This window comes from Schistocerca cancellata, chromosome 6 (assembly GCF_023864275.1).
Source record: "Schistocerca cancellata isolate TAMUIC-IGC-003103 chromosome 6, iqSchCanc2.1, whole genome shotgun sequence".
NCBI lineage: Eukaryota > Metazoa > Arthropoda > Insecta > Orthoptera > Acrididae > Schistocerca > Schistocerca cancellata.
The window spans coordinates 646,098,567-646,125,544 of NC_064631.1; the positions used below are offsets into that span (position 1 = coordinate 646,098,567).

The window sequence follows — 26,978 nt, forward strand, 5'->3', positions numbered from 1 at the left end:
TTTTGTTTGTTACTATTCAAATATTTACGTAGTTCTGACTTTCATTTCCGATAAGCCACCTCCGTTAGGAACAACACGGTCAACCTAGCAAAATTCCTCTCAGAGGGTAACACTGTTCTGTTGCTTTATACCATTATCAATCCAACAAAATTATTCCGTTTTGCAAATTGCCTCCAGTTTTGAGGTTATGGTATAGCAGTAGCAGAAAGGGAGTGTTATAAGTTCTTCCAGTGCACTGATGAATAAACTAACAACTAACCATATCAGCGAGTTGAGCTTCGGGGAGAAGCGTGACGTGTAGAGGGCCCACTGGGCAGGTCTTCCCGCTGGGACGGCGCCTCTGGTGGCCAGCACAGCGCCCCGTCGTCAGGTGCCTCCGAGGGCACTCCACAGGCGCGCGCCTGCCATTGTGCCGCCGTATCGATTGTCCTCTTACCGGCTTCTCTCCTCCCATTGTTTGGCGGCTTCCCCAACACAGCATCGAGCGCCTCTGCTCACTTCCTGGTAGCTGCAGGCTGTGGCTAGCCAATAGTTTACCTTGAAGACAAGTTTTTTTTTTCCTTTACTGTGTTATCATTGTTGCGCAACTCGTGGTCTCGCGGTATCGTTCTCGCTCCCCGAGCCCGGGGTCCCGGGTTCGACTCCAGGCGGGGTCAGGGATTTTCACCTGCCCCGAGATGACTGGGTGTTGTTATGTCGTCTTCATCATCATCATTCATCCTCATTACGGTCGGAGGAAGGCAACGGCTAACCATCTCCATTAGGACTTTGCCTAGTACGGCGGTGCGAGTCTCCCGCATCGTTCTCCTACGCTCAGTCAAGAAGCGTGGGACTTCATTTCCATGTTACCATTGAGGAATAACTCACTTATTGATGAGCATTATGTGACTGAAGACTTCAGCATTTGGAAGGCGGAAGAGGGGATGCTCACAGCCCCCACTGCAGCTTATCAAAAAACTCACTCTTTATTAAAGTGAAATACGTAAATGAAGGTTTCTAATATTACTTCTAGTATTGTAGATTGAAGACTCAACTAGAGATGATATGCTACAGCTAGAGATGTTAGACGCTTCTACAACTCCGCATATTTTACCAGCATCAACATTTGCGGATATTAAACTTTTGTAAACCACTTTAAACCGGAAGGTAAAAAATGGTTCAAATGGCTCTCAGCACTATGGGACTTAACTTCTGAGGTCATCAGTCCCCTAGAACTTAGAACTACTTTAACCTAACTAGCCTAAGGACATGACACACATCCATGCCCGAGGCAGGATTCGAACCTGCGACCGTAGCGGTCGCGCGGTTCCACACTGTAGCGCCTAGAACCGCTCGGCCAACCCGGCCGGCAAACCGGAAGGTAAACCGAAGCTCAAGTGATAAACTTACAACTGGCCGAAATTGTTTTCTGGCCAGTTCCAGCTTTGTAATTTACAGGACAATGTTTAAAAAAGTAAAAGCCAATAATCACCTTATTTTAATATTAGGGGCTTCCAAATGAAAACAATACACTTGCAAAAAAGGTAGGTAAACTGTTTATTGTTTCAAAAGTAATCGTCATAACTGTTACTACAGTCATTCATCCTATTCCGAGACAAGACGATCAGTCCTTTCTTGGAAAAATTGTTTGCGGCTGTATAGGGAACTTTGATTGTACCCAGGCGTCAACCTCTTCATCCGAAGGAAATCGACTGCCACGGATATGAAAATCGCATGGTAAGAGAGCGGGTCTGTGTGGAGCACCTGTGATGGGACCCACACGTTGCCAAAGTTGTTTCCAGTACGCTCCAGAAGTTTCGCTGGGAAGTCCATACATATCTTCCATACAGTCCTGATCACTCCCCGTGTGATTCCCGTACTGTTGGAGCCCTGAAGAAAGACATTCATGGCCGTCTATTTGCTTCGGACGAAGACGTTCACGCCAGGGTACAACCACAGCTCCGTAGACAACCTCAAGCATTTTTCCATGAAGGCCCACTGATCGTCTGAATTCACAGTGGAATAACTGTATTAATGGCTACGACTATCACTTTTGAAATAACAAGCGGTTTACTTCCTTTTTTTTTCATATGACTCGGTTTCCTTTGGCTGTCCCCTACACGGCACAGCTTGTCGCAGTCTTGGTACGAGCTTTACGCTAAAACTTTCTATCGCATTTGTTTTAAAGGACTTGGCGAAATTTTCTGAGAAAGATTTTTGCAGGACTGAGCAGTCAACTGGAAACGCACTGTAAGTTTTGTCAAAACTTGGATACTTTTAAATCTTAGAAATACAATTAGTTTATAAAATTTCATTCAATTTATCATACTGTGAGATCATTGTAACGTGCTACACTTCTAAATGAAATGAGTGTCGGATTTTGTATCAAGCATTTCCTGTACGTATGTAGTGCAGACAGACAGGAGAAAAGCATACTACTGAGACTGTACTTTAACGCTTAACAGCAGAGTACATATTTCGGCGCATACCAGCAGATACATCTACCGGGGCAGGGTTTTATCCCCAAAGTATTTACTACCGCAGAAATACACATACACCGGAGCCACCAGCTTTTGAGTTACGCATTTTAAACATTTCAGACGGAATTTTATGTCCATTAGCATGTTACCCGTGGTCTAGGGACGTACTCGCTTTGGCGGTACATATACTAAAATTGGAACAATACACAGAAGATTAGCATGGCCCCTACGCAAGGACGACACGGAAAATCGTGAAGCGTTCAGCCGGCACGGTAGCTCAGCGTGTTCAGTCAGAGGGCTGCGTACTCTCTGCAATAAAAAAACTGACAAGGGAATGGTCAGACTTCTCATGCCGAAACATGTATTGCTTTTTTTAACACTGTTATTTAACTGTGCAAAAGGTCCGTATGCAAAATTGTAGCAGCTGACATGAACTGGAAGTCACCTAAAAAAAATCACGAACATGGCTGTGTTTCCTGCTTGGCGCTTGCAGTGACGGCTGGACACCCCTGGAAATGGCGAGTCGCGAGCGTTGTGCGCATTGTCGGGAAGTGCGGCCGTCTTATCGCGGCGTTCATTGAAGAGGAATATCGCTGCACGGTTTTCGTGGAAAGGGGTAACGAATATTCGTTTCTGTGGTATGTACGTCCTTTTAATTTCTGGTACGTATTTCGAAACATACCGTCCTGAAACTGATTAGAGAAATGAAATATGTTCTTTACACGTTCATCTATACTCCGCAAGCCACTTTACGGTGAACATTCAATCTCCCCTCACAGGTGATGGCGAACCCTGTAAATATTTTGCTGCATGCCATGGAGATATACCACAGACGCCAAATGAAGCAATCAACAGAAAACACGTGTGAAGACTATGTGTTGTGCGACATGGTTGTTAAACTTCTAGACGAGCATGTAAATGGTGTAGACATGTGGCTAGAAACAACTGAAACACTCCATATTGCAGACTGTGAATCTACAGACGGCGAAGACACCGACGAAAGTTGCACTCATGAGGACTCTTCCAGTGATAGTGCCACGTACCATCATCAATTATCTCCGAAAGTAACATCAGCAACTACAATTACATTATCAGACAAAGAAAAAGCGGTGAGGTATTGGTTGAACGAAAGTGGTAAGAAACGCCTACGTATCAGTACTGTTCAAAATAAGTATCGCTTTGTCCGTTCTGAACGTGAATTGTATAGATGGAAAAAGGAAGTCGCTGGACGACGTAAGAGTCGACTGGAAATTGCGACGGAGATAAATGCGCGACGTTTTGAGCTATTTACCGATTCCAGACAACAGTCATTTAGTGTCAGCGATACAACTTTGCGTGATTGGGCGTTAGAGATTGCCAACGCGATAGCCGCTAAAGAATTTACAGCTTTTCAGAGTTGGATTAGTCGCTTCAAAAGATCACATAAAATTGTGGCAAGAAAAATAACAAAATTTGTATCGAGAAACAGGTCAGAAAATGAAGTGCACAAATCGAAATGATAGAAGACTTTCTTACGAATGCAAAAAATAAAATCGCTAGTTTTAGTGAATCGTACGTGTACAATGCAGATCAGTCATGTTTTCAAAAAGAAATGCGTGTGAAAAGAACACTGTCATTCAAACGGGAAAAACATATTGAGGCGATTGCGCAGTCCACGACAGCACTCACCCATTGAAATGAAATTAAAAGTCATGTGACGAGGGCCTCCCGTCGGGTAGATTCATACACTATAATGCCCATAATTAGTCTGGATTGTTAATTGCTGCCTAAACCATATGTGTGTCTTCAAGAACCAACTGGACGTTTTGGACCACGTGTCAAAAGAACAATGTTCTACGCAAACAGTCTTGTGGTAGACGCATCGAAGTCTGGAAAAATGGGAAATGAAAACTTACACTTTTCATGCGTCATGCTTTTCTTCCGTTCTTCTCCGTCTAGATTCATGGTCAGGTCATAAAAGGTCTGATTCATTAAAAGCTCTATTTCGAGCCCACCCTGACAAAGAAGTAGAGATACTTCAGATTCCACCCGGCACGACGAACGCAATTCAACCTTTAGACAGAGAATTTTTCCGTCAGAGGAAGGCATTTTACAGAAAACTAACAGAGAAAATTATTGTGTGCAGATCACTGAAATTTCCTGTCTATCACTATGACAATATTCTGAAGCTGCAATCAGTAGTACATTATCAATTTTCCTCTCCACGGTTTCAGAATTTGATTAAATATGCGTGGCACTCCTCGAAATATACTGATACTAGGCCTGATTCATACCTAACACCAGCCCAGTTTTGTCTACGGACATCTAACAACGTCTGTGATTCGCAGGGCTGTTATATGTCGTCTTTGCTTGTATGTTCTTGGTGCACAAAAAAACCTGTGTTTTGAACATTGTACCAATATTTCGCATTTTTGCGATAATCACAAGAAATAAAATTTGGACGTGTTCTAAACCGTATATTTATTTGTGTCTATTTCATAGCTATCTGGAAAGAATGTTGTAGATAACATGTCAGCCATATTTGTCAACGAATGTTTAATTATCATACGATCGCTTTCACAGGGGGAATCAGCTCTCTCACTGCTGTGGCAAGAGAGCGGCGCGTAGCTAACGCCACCTTGTCGCTAGATGGCGTTGGTATAACGTAGCGAGAGAGGTCAGGGTTGTACAAGAGGCAGTTATAAGCGCGGAAACCATGCGACAATAATATCTTACTTCATAAAATTGTTTACAGACTTCCAGGTCATGTCAGAAGCTAAAATTCTGCATACAGACTTCTTGCAATGTTAACTCACAGTGGTAAAAAAAGCAACACAGGTTTCGACATGACAAGGCTGACCATTCCCTTGTGAGTCAAGGAATCAACGATCAACTTGCACGGATGTCTTGTGACATCCACCCAGACCAAACGCAACGAACTATATCGAACACTAACCCCTCCCCCCCCCCCCAAAAAAAAAAGGTAGCGTACTTGATTCATAATCGAGTTGCACTCGGTCCCGGGTTCGAATCACGCTGCTGCCTAAATTTCCATTAATAATGAGCATTGGTGACCGAAGACTTCCGGCATAAGAAGTCACATTCATTCTACCAACGGCAACACCGCGTCCACTGAATACAGTAAGCCTTGGCGTGCTCTCCAGCGTACGGGACAACGGCCTTGACTGACGTATGTGTGTCTATACTGGGTGCGTTGAGACGACAGTGAACATTTCTGAAAAGTAAATGAAACCTTTGATCTTAAACATATTTGTAAAAAGAACACCCCTAGGTTGTACGAGTATATGCGTGCATGTAAAAGATATAACCTTGCATTATCAGTTATCCTTTTGCAAATAAAATAATAATGGTAGTCCTATGTGTAACTTAAAATTTACCAAAAATTTCTATCCGCCATCATATAGAAACTGAAATGCGCTGCACTTTAAAACTGTAAATCATTGTGTGACTGAACAACTCAAATCACTCTCACCATTTATCGGGACGCATGCATGAGCGCTCATGCAACACCAAATAACAAAGAATGAGGTTCCCATCAATTAAATTTAGATTTATATTCCTGCAGCTCGTGCAAGGTCAAATAATAAGGCAGGCGACCCTAATTAATTAAATTTTGATATACATTCCTACGGAATATTCTTCCCCTGATTACAGTTAACACTCACGTCTATTCCATTTTTTAATATTAGTTTTATTTCGATGCCTGTAAAACTTCACATGTAGATTTCCACAGAAAGATGATTTGAAGAGCAAAAAGACGATAGTAGCCCAATTCCTTACGTGCTGAAGAGCAGTATAGCGGAATCTGCTCTTGATGGGACCATCATGAGAAAAGTTCGCAATTTCTCCAAAATGACGACGACAATTAGAATCCGCTGTAGGTCAGAACGACTCTTTCTTCTTCCAGCAGGTGCGTTGGTAAATAAAACGTCCTCCCTTGCCACAACTGACATCAAGCAAGAATTGAAAATCTACGAGTAACGAATACACCGGTTTCTCGTGACCCCAACAGATGAGATCCTGAACACTGTCTTTCTCAGCAATTGAAAGGAGATTGACTTTTTGGTTCAGGAAATTTGCTTGGAGGCTGTCATTCTGAGGTAATAAAACTCCGGAACATGGCCATCTCACATCATTCTTTTTGTTTGGATATCGGAGTAGAGTACGTCCGGTATACACGTCACGCAAAACGGATGTATGTAGTAGTACACACTGTGCGTCCTATCTGGTGTTAATCGTAATTACAAAATCTGTATTTTTGTGTCAATAAAAATAATCTTCGATATGGTTATAGTGTCACTGAGCAATCAGAGAATTAAATTTCATTACGTAAAAACACACCAGATATGATTACGACCCACGACATACTACAATATCACTTTCCCAATAGAGGTGATGGCTCTTTAAGTGAATCCACGCTTTATTTCATGTCCCATATTTTTCGTAACATTATAGATCAGGATTTTACTGTAGAATATTTAAAGACGATAACAGCATAAAATGTTTCTTATATCGTAATTAATACACAACGTACCTGTTATTCCATCTAGTTAAGTCATAGACAAAAACGGTTTACAATAGCATTGCGTTTCATTTTATTGAGACGAACGAATCAGCGAGTGGAGGTAATAATCAGCAAGGACTCGCACGTGAGCAGAAAAATGTACCTTTTGTGCGTGGTCGACTTGAGTGATGCTCGTTTCGCAACAATTTTCGCAAACGAACCGTAATTTTGACATCAAGCGCAATATCGGCGAACCCAAAGACTTCTGACAACAAGCGACATGAATATTGTTGCTCCTCAATTTACTCCCAGCAATTTAAGCTGTCCTCTTAGGTTCCTGCCTAGCCACAAACTCGCAAGTCTCTACACATTCGGAAACAAAAAGACAAATATTTGTGAGAAGAAAATAACAAATTTTATTGCAGCTCGTTTTAGTCTCAGCATTTAAAGCTGTACTCTTAGGTACCACACTAACCACACGCTCGGAAATCTCCACATATTCGTAAATAAAGAGTGGCAGAATATGAATTTTATTTCTGTTCGTTTCCGTAGCAGCAGTTAAAGCTGTACTCTTAACATTTCTGCCTGACATCACCTTCGGGAAACTCCATACACTCGTATATAAACAGCGAAATATTTGAGACAAGGAAGAACAGATGTAGAATATAGATGTAGATATGAATATTAATGCTCCTCGTTTCACTCGCTTCAATTTAAACTGTCCTCTTAGGTTCCTGCCTAAGTGCACACTCGAAAGGTAGCTCATATTCTGAAATAAAGAGGCAAATATTTGCGAGAAGGGAGAATACGAATATTATTATTCGTTTCACGTTTCACGAATATTATTGTTGCTCGTGTAAGTCGCAACAATTTAAGCTGTCCTCTTAGGTTTCTCACTAACCGCATACTCGGAAATTGCAAAATATTTATTTCATCTTTTGTTGTCAGATCAGACTGAATGTAAAGAACATCCAGTATTGCGGAACGTACTTGTATTACGTTCATAAGGAAGTAACAGAATGTGTTATCAACGATAACATGAAAAAAAGGGAACTGCATGTAATGGGACGCGAACCAACAACTGTCGACACCAGAAACCACGTTACTCATAACGCTAGCACTTAAACATGCGATGTTTAATTGTGGTCTTGATTATTATACTCTCTCTTGAAGGTTTGTATCGTCAATGTGTTATTTAGTGATAATTAATGATAATTTGTTTGTGATAAATTTTCAGTGTTCCTGTTACACTGTAACGGCATATTACAAATTGTAAAACAAATATGTTTAATTCTTAATTTGTAAATTACTGACAATAATTACTCACTCCTGAGATAGCACTCTTGTACGTAGGCATTACCCATCGATAAATCATTACGTGACATTTTATTATAGCAATAATTAAATTAAGTCATTAAAAGAATGGCGTGGTTTTGTAAATCTCCGGTAAACGCGCATGAAATCTTGTGAGAGGCTCGTACCGAATTCTAAGAATTCTAATGTAACACGATCAAGCGGTGGTCGATTTGTGTGTGACGTCAAAATGACGTCACGTTTTGCGGGAACTGGTGAGAAACGACCTTCACCCGAACAACTGATCAAAGATTGAACTGTTGCTCCAGGTGTTTAGTCGTAAGTCATTTTTCCAAATACAGAGGAGCGTGATTTGTCCGAATGTCGGTCAGCCGAACGTCCGCTTAAAGCTACGTTTGCCTAGCTGCGGGAATTTCCCGCAGCGAGCTGCGTAAAATGCGTGCGAGACCGCGCGCCCCACTCGCACGATGCAGACATACCATACCTTTTTCCTAGAGCGTGGAGAACGCAGTGGCTCTGCGGCCTCTATTATGTCTGCAGGAAACGTTTGCGTTTCTTCGGGAGGAGTGTGTCCCGCACGTCCCAGCGTGTTGCTTGATCGCAAAGTGGGGGGGAGTCGAACTGACAAGGGAAGGCCGCGACGTTTGGAACGCGGATTTACTGCACACTTCGTACATTCGTAGTTCTCGACGAGGACAACAAAATGTGTATGCAGTAGCGCGTACTTCTCAAGCGTTATTGAGAAAATCGCAAGATAATTTCGTTCGTCAAATATATATATATACCTGTGCGTGGCCATTTTTACCATGAACCGCCGGCAGCCGAGTGGTGCCGGCACGGTAGCTCAGCGTGTTCGGTCAGAGGAGTAGCTGCCCTCTGTAATAAAAATGCTGAGTTAACGGATCAACGACAAACTGAAACGGATGTCTTGCGACACCCGCCCCGAGCGGATGAAACGAACGAAAACGAAAAAAGTGAGATTTAAAAAAAATGAATAAATAAATAAAGTGGTTAGCGTTCATGCCCTGTAATCACTGGGTCGCTGGATCGAGTCCTGCTCGTATTTTTTTTATTTCTAACACAGTCATTTCCTTTACTATTTATATTACAATTGATGTAATGGGAAAAATACGTAAATGTATGCTTGTCCGTGCTTTGAGAAATCCCTTATACCGGAAAGGAGCCCGAAACGACTTGTTACCTCCAAGTTTTGACCGACACAGACGGCTTTCGAAAGGTGTACAATTAATTGTCGCTTTCGACATTACGAGTACGAGTTGAAGGGTGGTATTTTTCGTAAAAACATGAAAAACAAACTTAAACGGCACCAGCTGCATTGAATAAATGCTATGTTTCCGCACACGCAATTTATTTCGAGGTTTTCCGTGGAAAAACGAAGCTCGTTAACATTTTCAAAAACCTCTCTTGCAGCCGATAATTTGGAAGCAAACCAAGCATAACGCAGCATTTCCTTAAATATCGGTGCTGATCATTGGTCATGCAGTATCGAGTGTATTTTAATAGTGTCTTCACGAGAAGCAATTTCTCGCTCTCTTTCGATTAAATACGAACAATTTTGATGACACGGACAAGCATACATTTTCAGTACCACTTTGTGCGTTTGGTCGTTTACTAGTCGGTAGTTACGAACATTGTATTATTTGTGATAATAAAAATTTGTAGACTGCCAAAGAACATTGTCAATTTAATAAAGTGTCATCCGATTACACGTATTTTTCCCATTACATCAATTGTAATATAAATAGTAAAGAAAATGACTGTGTTAGAAATAAAAAAAAGAAAAACTGACGAGCAGGGCTCGATCCTGCGACCCAACTATTACTGGGCTTGAACGCTAAGCACTGTTTTTTCTCTCTTAAATTTCATTTTGTTCGTTTTCGTTCGTTGTATCTGCTCGGGGTGGACGTCGCAAGACACCCGTTTCAGTTCGTCGTTGATCCATTAACTCAGTTTTTTTATTACAGAGGGCAGAACCACTCGGCTGCCGGCACTTCATGGTAAAAATGGCCACGTACAAGTATATATTTGACGACCGAAATTATCTTACGATTTTCTCAATAACGCTTGAGAAGTACGCGCTACTGCTTACACATTTTGTAGTACTAATGGAGTACTAAGAGTGTACGAAGTTTGCAGGAAATTCGCGTTTCAAACGACGTGGCCTCCCCTTGTGAACAGCAGCGAACTACTGCACGTCAGTTGGAACATTTGTCTCACGCGCAAGGGCAGCAACAGATCAGGTAATTTTCCGATCTACTCATTGAAACATTCACCAGGAACGTCGGCTGGCCGCCTCTCTGCCTCAGAGGACGAGCCACGTATCGAGTTTGTTCCCCAACAGCATATTTTGTAGATAATTTGGAGCAGAAACAGGAATAAAAATGAAAGAAACATGTAAGAAGTAATGTCTTTGGTTATGTTCAGTGTAATACATTTGTGAACTCACTGAAGCGCCAAAGAAACTGGAAATGAGCCTAATATCATGTAGGGCCCCAGCGAGCACGCAGAAGTGTTGCAACACAACGTGGTATGGACTCGTCTAATGACTGAAGTAGTGCTGGAGGGAACTGACACCATAAATCTGTAAGGGGGTCGAGATCTCTTCTGAGCAGCACGTGGCAAGGCATTCCAGTTATGCTCAATAATATTCGTGTCTGTTGGTGGCCACTGGAAGTGTTTAAGCTCAGAAGAGTGTTCCTGGAGCCACTCGTAGCAATTCCGGACGTGTGGGGTGCCGCATTGTCCTGCGGGAACTGCCCAGGTCTGTCGGAATGCCCAATGGACATGAATGGATACTCGATACAATTTGAAACGACATCGTCCGACCAGGCAACATGTTTCCAGTGACCAACAGTCCAATGTCGGTGTTGACGGGCCCAGGCGACGCGTAAAGCTTTGTGTCGTGCAGTCAAGGGTACACGCCTGGACCTTCGGCTCCGAAAACCCATATCGATGATGTTTCGTTGAACAGTTAGCACGCTAACACTTGTTGACGGCCCAACATTGAAAGCTGCAGCAATTTGCGGAAAAGTTGCACTTCTGTCACTTTGAACGACTCTTTTTCAGTCGTCGTTGGTCCTGTTCTTGTAGCATCTTTTTCGGTAGCAGCGATGTCGGAGATATGTTTTACCGGATTCCTGATACTCACGGTACACTCGTGAAATGGTCGTACGGGAAAGTCCCCACTTCATAGCTACCTCGGAGACCCTGTCTCTCACCGCTCGTGTGCCGACTATAACAGCACGTTCAGAATCACTTAAATCTTGATAACCTGCCATTGTAGCAGCAGTAACCGTTCTACAACTGCGACAACCACTTATATAGGCGTTGCCGACCACAGCGCCGTATTCTGCCTCTTTACACATCTCTATTTGAATATGCATGCCTACACCAGTTCCCTTGGCGTTTCAATGTGTATTTGTACTGAGCCTTTAACAACAGTTATAGTGAGTTGCATGTTGTTGTCGTTATTGTGACGATTACTGTGAACGTCGATTAAAATTCGGCCCGTTTAAATAATCAGTCAATCCGCTTCTCATTGTCAATCAGCTCTGACGTAGCTGCCGACCAGGAATATCCTGTTGACCTTGCGCAGTTCGGCTAATTAATTACTGATACGTCTCCGTCATAAGCCAGTGGGAACTGACATTCTCCATTATCGTCGAGCAATTTTTTTGTCACTAAAATGTTATACGCTCATTCTTCTTCATGACGTAAGAAATTTGTGCGACTGTTACCGCTTGCTGAATACTCTTCCCAGTGATCTACATCTACATCCATACTCCGCAAGGCACCTGACGTTCTGTGGCGGATGGTAGCTTGACTAGCTCTATCGGTTCTCCCTTCTATTCCAGTCTCGTATTCTTCGTGGAATGAAAGAGTGTCGGTATGCCTTTGTGTGGGCTCTAATCTTTCTGATTTTATCCTCATGGTCTCTTCGCGAGGTATACGTAGGAGGGAGCAATATACTGCTTGACTCCTCGGTGAAGGTATGTTCTCGAAACTTCAACAAAAGCCCGTACCGAGCTACTGAGCGTCTCTCTTGCAGAGTCTTCCACTGGAGTTTATCTATCATCTCCGTAACGCTTTCGCCTCGGCCGGGATGGCCGAGCGGTTCTAGGCTCTACTGTCTGGAACCGCGCGACCGCTACGGTCGCAGGTTCGAATCCTGCCTCGGGCATGGATGTTTGTGATGTCCTTAGGTTAGTTAGGTTTAAGTAGTTCAAAGTTCTAGGGGACTGATGACCTCAGAAGTCAAGTCCCATAGTGCTCAGAGCCATTTGAACCATTTTTGAACGCGTTCGCGATTACTAAATGATCCTGTAACGAAGAACGCTGCTCTCCGTTGGATCTTCTCCAGCTCTTCTATCAACCCTATCTGGTATGGATCCCACACCGGTGAGATGTATTCAAGCAGTGGGCGAACAAGTGTATTGTAACCTCTTTCCTTTGTTTTCGTACTGCATTTCCTTAGGATTCTTCCAATGAATCTGTCTGGCATCTTCTTTACCGACGATTAATTTTATATGGTCATTCCATTCTAAATCACTCCTAATGCCTACTCCCAGATAATTTATGGAATTATCTGCTTCCAGTTGCCGACCTGCTATATTGTAGCTAAATGATAAAGGATCTTTCTTTCTGTGTATTCGCAGCACATTACACTTGTCCCCATTGAGATTCAATTGCCATTCCCTGCACCATGCGTCAATTCGTTGCAGATCCTCCTGCATTTTAGTACAATTTTCCATTGATACAATCTCTCGATATACTACAGCATCGTCCGCAAATAGTCTCAGTGAACTTCCGATGTTATCCACAAGGTCATTTATGTATATAGTGAATAGCAACCGTCCTACGACACTCCCCAGCGTCACACCTGAAATCACTCTTACTTCGGAAAACTTCTCTCCATTGAGAATGACATGCTGCGTTCTGTTATCTAGGAACTCTTCAATCCAATCACATAATTGGTCTGATAGTCCACATGCTCTTACTTTGTTCATTAAACGAGTATGGGGAACTGTATCAAACGCCTTGCGGAAGTGAAGAAACGCGGCATCTACCTGTGAACCCGTGTCTATGGCCCTCTGAGTCTCGTGGACGAATAGCGCGAGCTGGGTTTCACACGACCGTCTTTTTTGAAACATATGTAGATTCCTGCAGAGTAGATTTCTAGTCTCCAGAAAAGTCATTAAACTCGAAGATAATATGTCTTCCAAGATTCTACAATTGATCGACGTTAGAGATATAGGTCTGTAGTTCTGCACAAAACGGGGATGACGGGGATGACCTGTGCCCCTTTCCAATCTTTTGGAACACTATACTCTTCTAGAGACCTATTGTACACCGCTGCAAGAAGGGGGGCAAGATTCTTCGCGTACTCTGTGTAAAATCGAACTGGTATCCCATCAGGTGCAGCGGCCTTTCCTCTTTTGAACGATTTGAATTATTTTTGTATCCCTCTGTCATCTATTTCGATATCTACCATTTTGTCATCTGTGCTACAATCTAGAGAAGGAACTACAATACAGTCTTCCTCTGTGAAACAGCTTTGGAAAAAGACATTTAGTACCGTATTTCGGCCTTTAGTCCGTCGTCCACTGTTTCAGTACCATTTTGGTCATTGAGTGTCTGGACATTTTGTTTTGATCCACCTACCGTTTTGACATAAGATCAAATTTCTTAGGATTTTATGCCAAGTCAGTACTCAGAACTTTACTTTCGAATTCATTGAACGCCTCTTGCATAGCGCCCCTCACACTACGTTCCGCTTCGTGTAATTTTTGTTTGTCTGCAAGGCTTTGGCTATGTTTATGTTTGCTGTGAAGTTCCCTTTGCTTACGTAGCAGTTTTCTAACTCGGTTGTTGTAGCATGGTGGCTCTTTTTCATCTCTTACGATCTTGCTTGGCAGCATCTAATGCATATTGTACTGATCCTCAACACTCTCTGTACTTGAGATAAGACTTTTGTGTTGAGCCGTCAAGTACTCTGAAATCTACTTTTTGTCGCTTTTGCTAAACAGAAAATCTTGCTACTTATTTAATACTTCTATTTACGGCTGAAATCACCGATGCTGTAACCGCTTTATGATTGCTGATTCCCTATTCGGCGTTAACTGTTTCAAAGTGTTCGGGTCTGTTTGTCACCAGAAGGTCTAATATGTTAGCGCCACGACTCGGTTCTCTGTTGAAGTGCTCAAGGTAGTTTTCAGATAATGCACTTGAAAAAATTCCACTGGATTCTTTGTCTCTGCCACTTGTTATAAACGTTTGAGTCTCCCAGTCTGTATCTGGTAAATTAAAATCTCCACCCAAAACTATACTACGGTCGCGAAATCTATTCGAAATATTTCCCAAAATTTCCTTCAAGTGTGCTGCCACAACAGCCGCTGAGCCAAGGGGCCTATAGGGACATCCAATTTCCATGTTTGATTCTCGTTTAACCGTGACCTTCACCCAAATTAGTTCACATTTCGGATCTCCGTCAATTTTCTTCGATACTATTGCACTTTTTGTAGCTTTAAACACGCATCCCCCTTCACTGTCCCGCCCGTCTCTGCTGTATACATTCCAATCTGAGTTTAGAATTTCATAACTGTTTACATCTGGTTTCAGCCAACTTTTAGTCCCTAGTACTATGTGGGCATTGTGACCGTTTATTAATGAGAGCAATTCTGGGACCTTTCTACAGACGCTCCTGTAGTTTACTATTACCACATTAATATATTCATTCCCTGTTGCATTTAGCCTAATGCTACCTTGTCGCGTCTCAGGAGGCGTCTTGTCGGGTCTAGGGAGGGAATTCTCTAACCTAAAAAAAACCACATATGCAATCCACACGTACTCCGCTACCCTTGAAGCCGCTTTCGGCGTGTAGTGCACGCCTGACCTATTCAGGGGCACCCTGCATTTCTCCACCCGATAGCGGAGGTCGAGAAATTTGCACCCCAGATCTCCGCAGAATCGTCTGAGCCTCTGGTTTAAGCCTTCTAATCGGCTCCAAACCAGAGGACCGTGATCGGTTCTGGGAACGATACTACAAATAGTTAGCTGAGATTCCACCCCGCGAGCGAGGCTTTCCGCCTTCACCAATTCCGCCAACCGCCTGTACGAACTGAGGATGACCTCTGAACCCAAACGGCAGGAGTCTTTGGTGCCGACATGAGCAACAATTTGCAGTCGGGTGCACCCAGTGCTCTCTATCGCCGCCGGCAGGGCCTCCTCCACATCTCGGATGAGACCCCCTGGCAAGCAGACAGAGTGAACACTGGCCTTCTTCCCCGACCTTTCCGCTATTTCCCCAAGGGGCTCCATCACCCGCCTAACGTTGGAGCTCCCAATCACTAATAAACCCCTTCCCCCGTGTGCCTGCTCGGACCTTGCTGAAGGAGCGTCCACATGTCCACTCACAGGCAGAACGGGCGATGCCACACGTCCAGCCTCCACATTGACCCTCCGTCTCGTGCGACACGAACGCCGTTGAACCCGCCGCTCCCCTTGGGGAGAGGGTGGCCCAACCGCGCCCGGTGACCGCGAAGATGTCTCTACAGCAGAGACTGTGGGTGAAGCATGTAACAGCTGGGGTGTACCATGCGACGCACCAGACTCCCCACTGCCGCTACATTCCGAGGCAGCAGCCTGAAGACGACTGACCGCGGCCATCAGCACGTTCAGCTGTTCGCGAACAGTGGCCAGCTCCTCCTGCGTCCGTACACAGCAGTCACACATCCTGTCCATCCTAAGAAATCAACAATTTCCTGGAGAGAGTTAAGTAATCAAGTTTTAACTAGACTGCTAATTCATTAAAGGCGGCTGATAGCTGACTAAACTGTGGTTACTAGACACTTCTTATTGGAAACAATGAAAATAAGCACCAACTGTCTCTGGACTGTATTCAAAAGAAACAAGAACTCTACGGAACACTATTACTAGTACTCGAAAATTAAAGCTTCCTAAAAGCAAAAAGACACGGAAAAAGAAGTGACAAGTAAGAAAAACACAGTTAATACTTAAATTACGTAGCTTGCTGCACAGGAGATGTAAAGCAGACGACAGTTACGACGACACTGGCAGCACAGTCTTCCTCCTCTTTCCGAACTTCCACGTACTTTCGGAGTGCCGAAACTGACAGATTTTTAGATCGATCACTGCGCCGCAGTTTTGCCTTTGCTGCCTCCGCCACTTAATGTCGCGCTGCACTAAACCGCGACTGTAACAGCAGACTGTTCCTCACAGCGCGCTGGAACTCGCGTCGGTCCAATGAACCACAAAACACCGTTCTCGTTTAGCGGAAACAGTAGCGCCCACCGGCTTCCAACAGAATGTAAAAATAAATTAAAACCTTTCCGAACCTTTTTCTCGCTATAGGCCCACACAAAAAGCGTAAAGGGCAAAGTTTGTCGCATACTACATTTCGGGTGTTGGTCTGCTAAAAGTTCCACGTCGTAAGTGACATTTTAATTTATTACTTCACAGTTAGTGACTCAGTGGCCAGTGGCCATACGTTATCGAGATGCACTGCCGGCCCAACTATAAAAATATGTTGTACGACACATAGCATAGAAGATATGGCGTGATAAATATTGAGCAACGAGAAAAACCATCTTTTCTTTGAAGCTTAAATATTTTTCTATTTCATTGCCACAAAATTTCCATTGAATTAAAAGAAAGTGTCAGACGGTAGTTCTCGTATCACTGTGTTATGTAAAGTTGTCAAATTATAAAAATCACCACTTTCATTTTTTACGCCCCGCGCGCAGAAAAAAGTTTCACGCAGCGTCCTGTTGCCCGTATGGGACAGCAAAGACGTGAGGGCATTCAGCAGCACGCTGGGATGAATTTCCGCACCTTGGAATCGGTAGGCAGCTCGCGCTTGCTTGCCGTACCACCATAAGGCCCTCTGCACACTGAGCGACTGAAAAGGAACGCAACGGGCGGGCGATGTAAATCGGCAACTGGTTGCCGCGTGACCTTCAACGTATTTCCGCACACTGTCGAGCTATAAAATGGGAAAATGCAGTTGCCGTATGCAAGCGTCGAGGAGAAAGTGTATTGTTTGTTGCACCCGGGAATGATTTGGTTGCAGTCGGCACCGGTTGGGTAGAGATTCAAGGTTAGAGAAAGATGTGGTGCAACGAGAAAACGAAGAGAATTCTGGGTTGCAGTCATGTTGTACCAGGCGAAAAGCTACGAGAAAATCATACAACTGCTGGTGATACTGCAATATTATAAACACCTCAGAATATTAGAAATTGTGCTGATTCACTAGCAAATGTATTAAGACATTGTTTAACAGATTATTTTATCCCATGTGCATCTCCCCTTGGCAGTGGAATTATTGCACTTGAATGTTAGTTTCATGCTGTCTGTAGCTGAATCCTTTGAATAAATAGAAATTAAACCTTTCATTTTAACACGTTATCGATTACTTTTATTGTGAAAAACGAGATGAAAGTAGATTTAAATACATGCATATGAGGTTCGTGCCCATCAAATAATTTCCATTTGTACCCCATTGTGTTTACACGTATCGGAGATCTGTGGCTCTTTTGTCGTTTTCCTCGCTGTTTTCACTGTTCATTTACAAACGACAGTGTAATTATACGTGATGACTCAGGCACTGCTGATTACACAAATTGTACCTCCGATTTCAGTTAGATTTGTTTGTATATTTGCTCTCACTGATGTACCAGTAATTTTATTTTAAACAATAAGCGCACAGTACACTACATACGTGTCGCTGAATTTTTTCCCCACTTCACGGTACGCTCTCTCTGTCAAAGTTCCCCTGCATTAGCATTGGAGCTTGTTGCATTAAATAGTTTGTTTTTGCACTTCGCACAAAAAGCTAACGTTCACAACCTACTCGTTCATTTCCAAATTGAACCAACACAGAGCTGTGTTCGGCGACGCGAAGCAACTCCAGATCGGTCGGCAACGTGGGCTGGCAACTGGATGGTTACGCGTCACGAACCGTTTACTGGTGAGTCACTCACTGCAGTCGCGCCGCAGAGCGGTATTTACAGGGTGTTTCAAAAATGACTGGTATATTTGAAACGGCAATAAAAACTAAACGAGCAGCGATAGAAATACACCGTTTGTTGCAATATTCTTGGGACAACAGTACATTTTCAGGCGGACAAACTTTCGAAATTACGGTAGTTACAATTTTCAACAACAGATGGCGCTGCAAGTGATGTGAAAGATATAGAAGACAACGCAGTCTGTGGGTGCACCATTCTGTACGTCGTCTTTCTGCTGTAAGCGTGTGCTGTTCACAACGTGCAAGTGTGCTGTAGACAACATGGTTTATTCCTTAGAACAGAGGATTTTTCTGGTGTTGGAATTCCACCACCTAGAACACAGTGTTGTTGCAACAAGACGAAGTTTTCAACGGAGGTTTAATGTAACCAAAGGACCGAAAAGCGATACAATAAAGGATCTGTTTGAAAAATTTCAACGGAATGGGAACGTGACGGATGAACGTGCTGGAAAGGTAGGGCGACCGCGTACGGCAACCACAGAGGGCAACACGCAGCTAGTGCAGCAGGTGATCCAACAGCGGCCTCGGGTTTCCGTTCGCCGTGTTGCAGCTGCGGTCCGAATGACGCCAACGTCCACGTATCGTCTCATGCGCCAGAGTTTACACCTCTATCCATACAAAATTCAAACGCGGCAACCCCTCAGCGCCGCTACCATTGCTGCACGAGAGACATTCGCTAACGATATAGTGCACAGGATTGATGACGGCGATATGCATGTGGGCAGCATTTGGTTTACTGACGAAGCTTATTTTTACCTGGACGGCTTCGTCAATAAACAGAACTGGCGCATATGGGGAACCGAAAAGCCCCATGTTGCAGTCCCATCGTCCCTGCATCCTCAAAAAGTACTGGTCTGGGCCGCCATTTCTTCCAAAGGAATCATTGGCCCATTTTTCAGATCCGAAACGATTACTGCATCACGCTATCTGGACATTCTTCGTGAATTTGTGGCGGTACAAACTGCCTTAGACGACACTGCGAACACCTCGTGGTTTATGCAAGATGGTGCCCGGCCACATCGCACGGCCGACGTCTTTAGTTTCCTGAATGAATATTTCGATGATCGTGTGATTGCTTTGGGCTATCCGAAACATACAGGAGGCGGCGTGGATTGGCCTCCCTATTCGCCAGACATGAACCCCTGTGACTGCTTTCTGTGGGGACACTTGAAAGACCAGGTGTACCGCCAGAATCCAGAAACAATTGAACAGCTGAAGCAGTACATCTCATCTGCATGTGAAGCCATTCCGCCAGACACGTTGTCAAAGGTTTCGGGTAATTTCATTCAGAGACTACGCCATATTATTGCAACGCATGGTGGATATGTGGAAAATATCGTACGATAGAGTTTCCCAGACCGCAGCGCCATCTGTTGTTGAAAATTGTAACTACTGTAATTTCGAAAGTTTGTCTGCCTGAAAATGTACTGTTGTCCCAAGCATATTGCAACAAACGGTGTATTTCTATCGCTGCTCGTTTAGTTTTTATTGCCGTTTCAAATATACCGGTCATTTTTGAAACACCCTGTAACTAAGCAAAAGTAATTCGAATGCGACCTATTAGCAAATCGCATCGTCAACAGGTTTCATTTGACGGTCTGTTCAAAATGGTTCAAATGGCTCTGAGCACTATGGGACTCAACTGCTGTGGTCATCAGTCCCCTAGAACTTAGAACTACTTAAACCTAACTAACCTAAGGACATCACACACACCCATGCCCGAGGCAGGATTCGAACCTGCGACCGTAGCAGCAGCGCGGCTCCGGACTGGAGCGCCTAGAACCGCACGGCCACCATGGCCGGCTTTGACGGTCTGTGTGCGAAGGGCCGAACTGTTTGAGCTCTGTTACGATCACTTGTGTCAACTCTGCCACATAAGGTAGGAATGGGACATCGGTACATGAACAGTGATTTGCGCTGAAATCGAGTATTACCGAACTCAGTATCGATATCGGCGATTAACTGAAGGAAAAATATTGATCCCTCGATATTTCGATGCAAAAAATTTAGTTTTAAAATTCAGATCGGAAGTTATGATATCATGTGTTATTTTAAACTTTAAGGTGTAGGTTCTGTGAATAAATAAAAAAATTAAGGAAAACTATATTTTAATACACCTTATTTTCTATACAAACAGAAATCTTAGGAAATTCATACTTCATCTTAACAATGCAGAGCTAAAGCCACGTTTAATTGTCAGGTCCTCCCAAAATAATTAGAAATAGCTCTTGATAGAACCTTGTCCCATAAGGAACACAAAAAAAAAACACTTCGGCAAACCCGAAATTACGCAGTAACATCATGCAGAAGCGGAGTGGTGCCCCGTGTGATACAAGAGATATAAGACTACGATATTCGTCTTTGGGTCTTGTCTACTCTGCTGCCGAATACTGTGCCCTAGCGTGGCTTAAGAGTTCACCTGTGAGAAAGACAGGTATTCAGCTAAATACAACAGTGGGAACATTAGCAGGATGCATCAGGTCTTCAATGATTACCACCTCCAAGCTACACTGCGCCATCAGACTGCGAGGGTACCTGACAGCTACTGCTGGTGCTGTTGTCCTTCCGAACAGCAGTCCACACGAGCAAATCAATTGCGACTTTTCCTTATATTACTCGCACCTTAGGTATTTGGGCCATGCACGGCTCTGTTCAAGAAGAATAGCTGGATGCAGTCTTAGGATCGAGCCACATACATCTGCTTTCGTGCTTCGCTGCAAATAATAACCTGTGGCTGTGATCCTGCAGACAATTAGTCATTGCATTGGTTAGACCTGCGAGTTAATAAAATTCACAGAAATATAAAATAAAAGTTAAATGAATAGCTTAATGACAGGGGTTCCATTCTAAAGTTTGTTATTAATGTAGGCGACAAAAAATGAAGTTGAATAAAGTTTGTTAAAAGAAAGGGCATCTGAAACAAACAGGAAGTAGTCCTACGATATTCAATTAAAATTCGAACAGAAAACACCCTCATAAAATATAGTAAAGTTATGCTGAAAGCGTTACAAAAATTAAGTCCACTTCGTGATCACGATACACGAAATATTCACTGAAGAAATCTAGGTCTTCTGATTTCACACACATTTCATGTGCAGATTGGAAAGGATCCATCCAGCACTTTTTAGGATCAGTTTCAAAGGCACACATCGTTCACTTCACCTTTTCTTTGCTCTTTCCCACGAATACTTTGTTGGTGATGTTGTAAACTAACTTAAGTAATGTCCTTATCGCGTAAGTAGCACTGATTGCTGGACGAAGGTCCAGTATTTGTAACAGGATGCATTATTTCGCTCAGCTTCTGTGGGTTCACTGGAGACATATGCCGCTTCAGAGGCCTGCAGTAATTGTACTCGTTTCCTCAAACTTCACGTTTAAAAACACTCATTTCAAAACACCGTCGCAAGGTAGAAGCACAAGCAGTAAAACAGTGTTACAGCGACAAAGCAAGCGCTGTTAAGACACAAAGGAAACACAGAAAAAAAGCACATATTGCTACAATGCACAAGCAGAAGCGGTAAAACACTGCTAAGATGTCGAAGGAAGCGCGTTACAGTAAACTACGTGGGTCAACTGGAAACATGCGGTGAAGACCAAAGACTATGCACTCTATTTGAAGATCCCAAAGAGTACACTTGCATGCACTTAATCGCTGTGGAGGGGGTGAAAGGGGGGGGACTTGTTCTCATACTTGTTCCTTACGGTGGAGGGGGGTAATAATAATAATAATAATGTCGTGTGACTAGGGACTCTCGTCGGGTAGACCGTTCGTCTGGTGCAAGTCTTTCGATTTGACGTCACTTCGGCGACTTGCGCGTCGATGGGGATGAAATGATGATGAGTAGGACAACACAACACCCAGTCTCTGAGCAGTGAAAATCTCCGGCCCAGCCGGAAATCGAACCCGGGCCCGTAGGATGTATATTCTGTCGTGCTGACCAGTCAGCTACTGGGGGCGGACGGAGGGGGAGTGAATGGGCGGGATCTATTCTGGGTGAATTCCTGGCGCTAACGAGTCCCCTCGCACCCACCCCAGGAAGCAAATTTAGCTCTCCTGAGTAGTGGACAAATAACTCACCTACACAACTGTAACGTTACAAGATGTGCGGGACTGAGTGCCCTTCTCAAGGAATATGAAAAACTGATTAAAATTCTCCAGCACCCAATCCACCGTGATGTGCCTACACTTAGAATGAGCCGATTAAAAATGAAGCAGTAATCGATCATATTTGCAGGATCGCTGAAAGCAAAGGATTTCAGTACGAATAGCAAATGGTCAGAATGGAACAGCATTGGCCATGAGGAATATCAGAACCATATAAGATCTGATACAAGACTAGCCGGCACGAAATTAGCGCGACGTGGCTTGGAAGACAAATAGCAGGGTTCGTATAGGCTTGCAGCTATGCAGAAAGCCTCCACCGATGGGCGAAGGCTTCATCTTGCCAGTGCGACTGTGGCAGTGAACATCAGGCCATTAAAGACATTGTATCAATATGTAGCAGACGAGCTTACCCTGTAAATCTAGAAGATTTCTTTGATGTGGCAAAGAAAGCCATTGAATGGACTGAAAATTTCGATATTAACTTGCAGATTTTAGTGATATAGTTCTAATTCTTATGTAATATTATGCAATTACGTATTTCAGTTTGTATAGCCGTACTCTGAAAAGATATTGATTATCTTGGAGAAAGATGAATAATGGCATCCGCAAGAAACTACCACTGTTTTTAAGGTGGCGCGAGCGACTGTTTAGGGAAGGGGCGTTGGGGCAGGCTGCTGGACTTAAAAAGCCAGCTTCGATATAGTCTTGTGGTAAGAAGACATAGCAGCCATCCATCCATGTCACCTCGAACAAATGCTTTTGAGCGCAGTTACCCCTCTGAGCTCTCTGGCTTATCTCGAAATATGGTATTGCCCACCCAAGAGAACCTACAGTGGAGAGTTTCAATTTTGTTTTTTCAGTCAAAGCACGTTCTCCGCCTCTCTCTAACCACTACACATTTCATTAACGATGCCTGTTTTCCATTTTTACCTCTTTCTTACTTGCTCTATACTGAAATAATTTATAATAATCCATAGGGAATCTAACTAAAAGCTACTGTGGTCTGGTCTGTATTAATTCTTCTCAATACCTTTAAATAAATAATAGACTGAGGTTGGAATTTTCTTGAATTTAAATTTCTGAATGTTTAATTTTATTTTTATTTATCTTCTGTTCGTTATACGTTACTTCTTACTCTCGTTATTGGAATGGTTTTGCCTGAAAGCTGCATTACGCCATGTTCTACATGAACATGTTGGATATAATAACTCATCTCAGACCAAAACATTACATCAAATATATTACGCTACAATGCTATTGCAATGGTTGCAGTTTTCAAGAATTAACAGGAAGGATTTTCTCTTACAAGAAATTTATAATTTATCGTTTCCAAACCACTACTACTTCTACTACTACTACTACTACTACTACTACTACTACTACTACTACTACCAGTAGTAGTAGTAGTACTAATAATAGTAATAATAATAATAAGAGCAGATGTAACCAGTTACACAAATTGACACAATATGCAGTCACGTCCGCGGCCTGGAATCTCATTGACTGGAAGAGAATTGCCTTCATTTATGATTTCCTCGCCGGCCGGTGTGGCCGAGGGGTTCTAGGCGCTTCAGTCTGGAACGGCACCACCGCTACGGTCGCAGGTTCGAATCCTGTCTCGGGCATAGATATGTGTGATGTCCTTAGGTTAGTTAGGTTTAAGTAGTTCTAAGTTCCAGGGGACTGATGACCTCAGATGTTAAGTCCCGTAGTCCTCAGAGCCATTTGAACAATTTGATGATTGCCGCATCGAACCGAGCCCTAACGACCAGCGAAGACGTGTGTGGAGAGGCGCTGGACAGAGATGGGATACCAATCTGATTCTCGCCCGCCATAAATCCTGCCAACAGGGAGAGCTTCTCTGGGACGTCATTTCTTTTCGTATCGGGGCCCCTCTTGTTGTCACTCGCAGCACCACTACAGTACAGCAGTACGCCGGTGATATTCTAGCGCCAGTTTTGTTGCTCCTTCACGGCAAGCCGTCCGCGACTTACATTTCAGCAATGTAATGGCCGCCTCAAAAATGGCTCTGAGCACTATGGGACTCAACATCTTAGGTCATAAGTCCCCTAGAACTTAGAACTACTTAAACCTAACTAACCTAAGGACATCACACACACCCATGCCCGAGGCAGGATTCGAACCTGCGACCGTAGCAGTCCCGCGGTTCCGGACTGCAGTGCCAGAACCGCTAGACCACCGCGGCCGGCAATGGCCGCCTGCTCACGGCAAGAGTTTCTGCTGCTTGTCTTTGTGCTTTTCAAACCTGCGACGGGGCGGTAAATAAAGAGAAGTGCAGTTGCAGCGTTTTCACGAATTTGCATATACAAATGTTAATTAAAATTTTGGCTCTCACGTAAGTCTCAGGGGATTATTTCCACACTTTATGCATTGGTACACTTACACATCCGCGCATTTGTTATAGTTTTTTTGAATTAATTATTCACTCAGACATAAGTACAGTTTATGCTGGGGAACAAAAATTAGGCGATTATTATAGCAGAATCAGTTTTTTCACGACACAGTTCAATCACTATTTATTGGCGTTGTTCGTTTCTTTCACACAATGAAATTAGCACTGATAAGAAGGTTTACAGTTTTACTTTAATAATAATTTGACTCCGAGCCCCTAATAGCAGTAATGTAGGCTGCTATAAACTAAATTACTCATTCAATTCGAACAGAACCCCCGTCCCACTGTCCTCTTTGTTCTAACAGTTTTGGCGCGAAATCAAAGTTCGCCACATGTTCACTTACGACGATGTATACCTCGTAAATCGTACTCACACAAATAATCGTAGCACTTCCAGTTCACCAAATACATGCTTGCACACTTGCACTGCTTAAACAATACTCTTTGTCGAAATAAATCGGCGCGAAAAAGAATTCTCAAACGACGACATGGGCCACCCTCAAGTGGGGCTCGCCCGCCACCCACCCTCCAAAACGACTGACCAACGACTGAGCCCTGGCCAAGATGGCCGCTCGCTTCTACAGGCACGGATGACCATCGCCCTGGTTATTAAGTACCAATCTCACCAGTTAAGGTTACATATTTTGATACATACATCCCTCGACAGAAATAAGTACACCATCGGAACAGCGCTAAAAAGTACATCTCACCTACTATTTTACAGTAATTTCTAGGATTATTCTATCGCCCGTAAATCAAGTTTTAGTTTTTGCAAAATTTCGCCACTTAGCGCATATTTGCTTGTTGACATCTGTGCTGCAAAGTTTTAACATAGAACTGCATATAGCACCGTATTGAGACGTAATCTATAGCGATCTACACATTGCGCTGCTCAAAATTTTCATATCTATAATAATTAATTAATTATGGGCGATAAATGTTAATAATAATTTGCAAACAATAAAAACTATTGCAAGGTAAGTGTATAGTATAACTTAACTAGTTTAAAATATGTGTGATGCCACCCAAAGTATTACATAGTGCCGTTCTTTACGCCATGAATTTTCTATAGAATTTTATAAACAATTTTCCCTCAAACTTTGTTTATTGCTCTTTACGGGCTTAATTACTTATGAATTTCAACATATGACTACGGCACTCGATCCGCTATGACGAAACGTTTTTAATGAGTGCTCGCTCATCCCTGTAAGTTGTTATTTACTATTTTTATTAAACTTTCAGAATTCGTGATATTAATCGATTTTGAGGTTCTAGAATGAAATTTTCACTCTACAGCGGAGTGTGCGCTGATATGAAACTTCCTGGGAGATTAAAACTGTGTGCCGGACCGAGACTCGAACTCGGGACCATTGCCTTTCGCGGGCAAGTGCTCTACGAGGTACTGGCAGAAGTAAAGCTGTGAGGACGGGGCGTGAGTCGCGCTTGGGTAACTCAGTTGGTAGAGCACTTGCCCGCGAAAGGCAAAGGTCCCGAGTTCGAGTCTCGGTCCGGCACACAGTTTTAATCTGCCAGGAAGTTTCGATTTTGAGGTTACTATAACTTTTTCGTTTTGTGACTTGAAATGAAGATCAATCTTTCAGAAGGTGCATATTGCTGACCACAATCCATTGACGCATGGCTCTTCACCGTAAGTTACATAGTTTTCGCGTAATGCGCGAAAAATCAAACAATGCCCCACGCTTCGGGCCACGTGGCCGCCCGGCGGCGGAGACATCCCACCGACCGTTGCAAATCTCGCGCGGGCGCGCCACGCACTTCCGCGAATCGCGCACCGTGTAGCGCGCTCGCTCTCCACAAAGGAATCCCTTGCATACTAGAAATATCCATCTAGTAACGGCGGTTTGTACCGTCACAAACCCCACGTTGGCCAGCAAGATTGGCGCCGCCAGCTCATTGCAAGAGCTCCTACTGCTAGTCTTCGTTCTTGCCAAAAACCACTTTGGCCAGCAAGGTCACCGGATCTCTTCCTGCTTGATAACGTTCGGAGTATTATGGGCAGGTCCCTCCAACCAACTCGAGGATTTTGACGATCTGACGCACCAGCTGGACGGAGTTCCGCACTAAATCTGTCAGGAAGGCATCTGACAAATCTGTCA

At 43.5% G+C, this 26,978-nt stretch overlaps 1 non-coding gene across 1 annotated transcript; it reads left to right on the top strand.

Annotated features, from left to right (window-relative positions):
- The first annotated feature begins 2,623 nt into the window (after positions 1–2,623).
- Positions 2,624–2,730, top strand: LOC126090336 (U6 spliceosomal RNA). Its single transcript, XR_007521180.1, has one exon. It is a non-coding gene; the product is annotated as a U6 spliceosomal RNA (small nuclear RNA).
- The last annotated feature ends 24,248 nt before the right edge of the window (positions 2,731–26,978 follow it).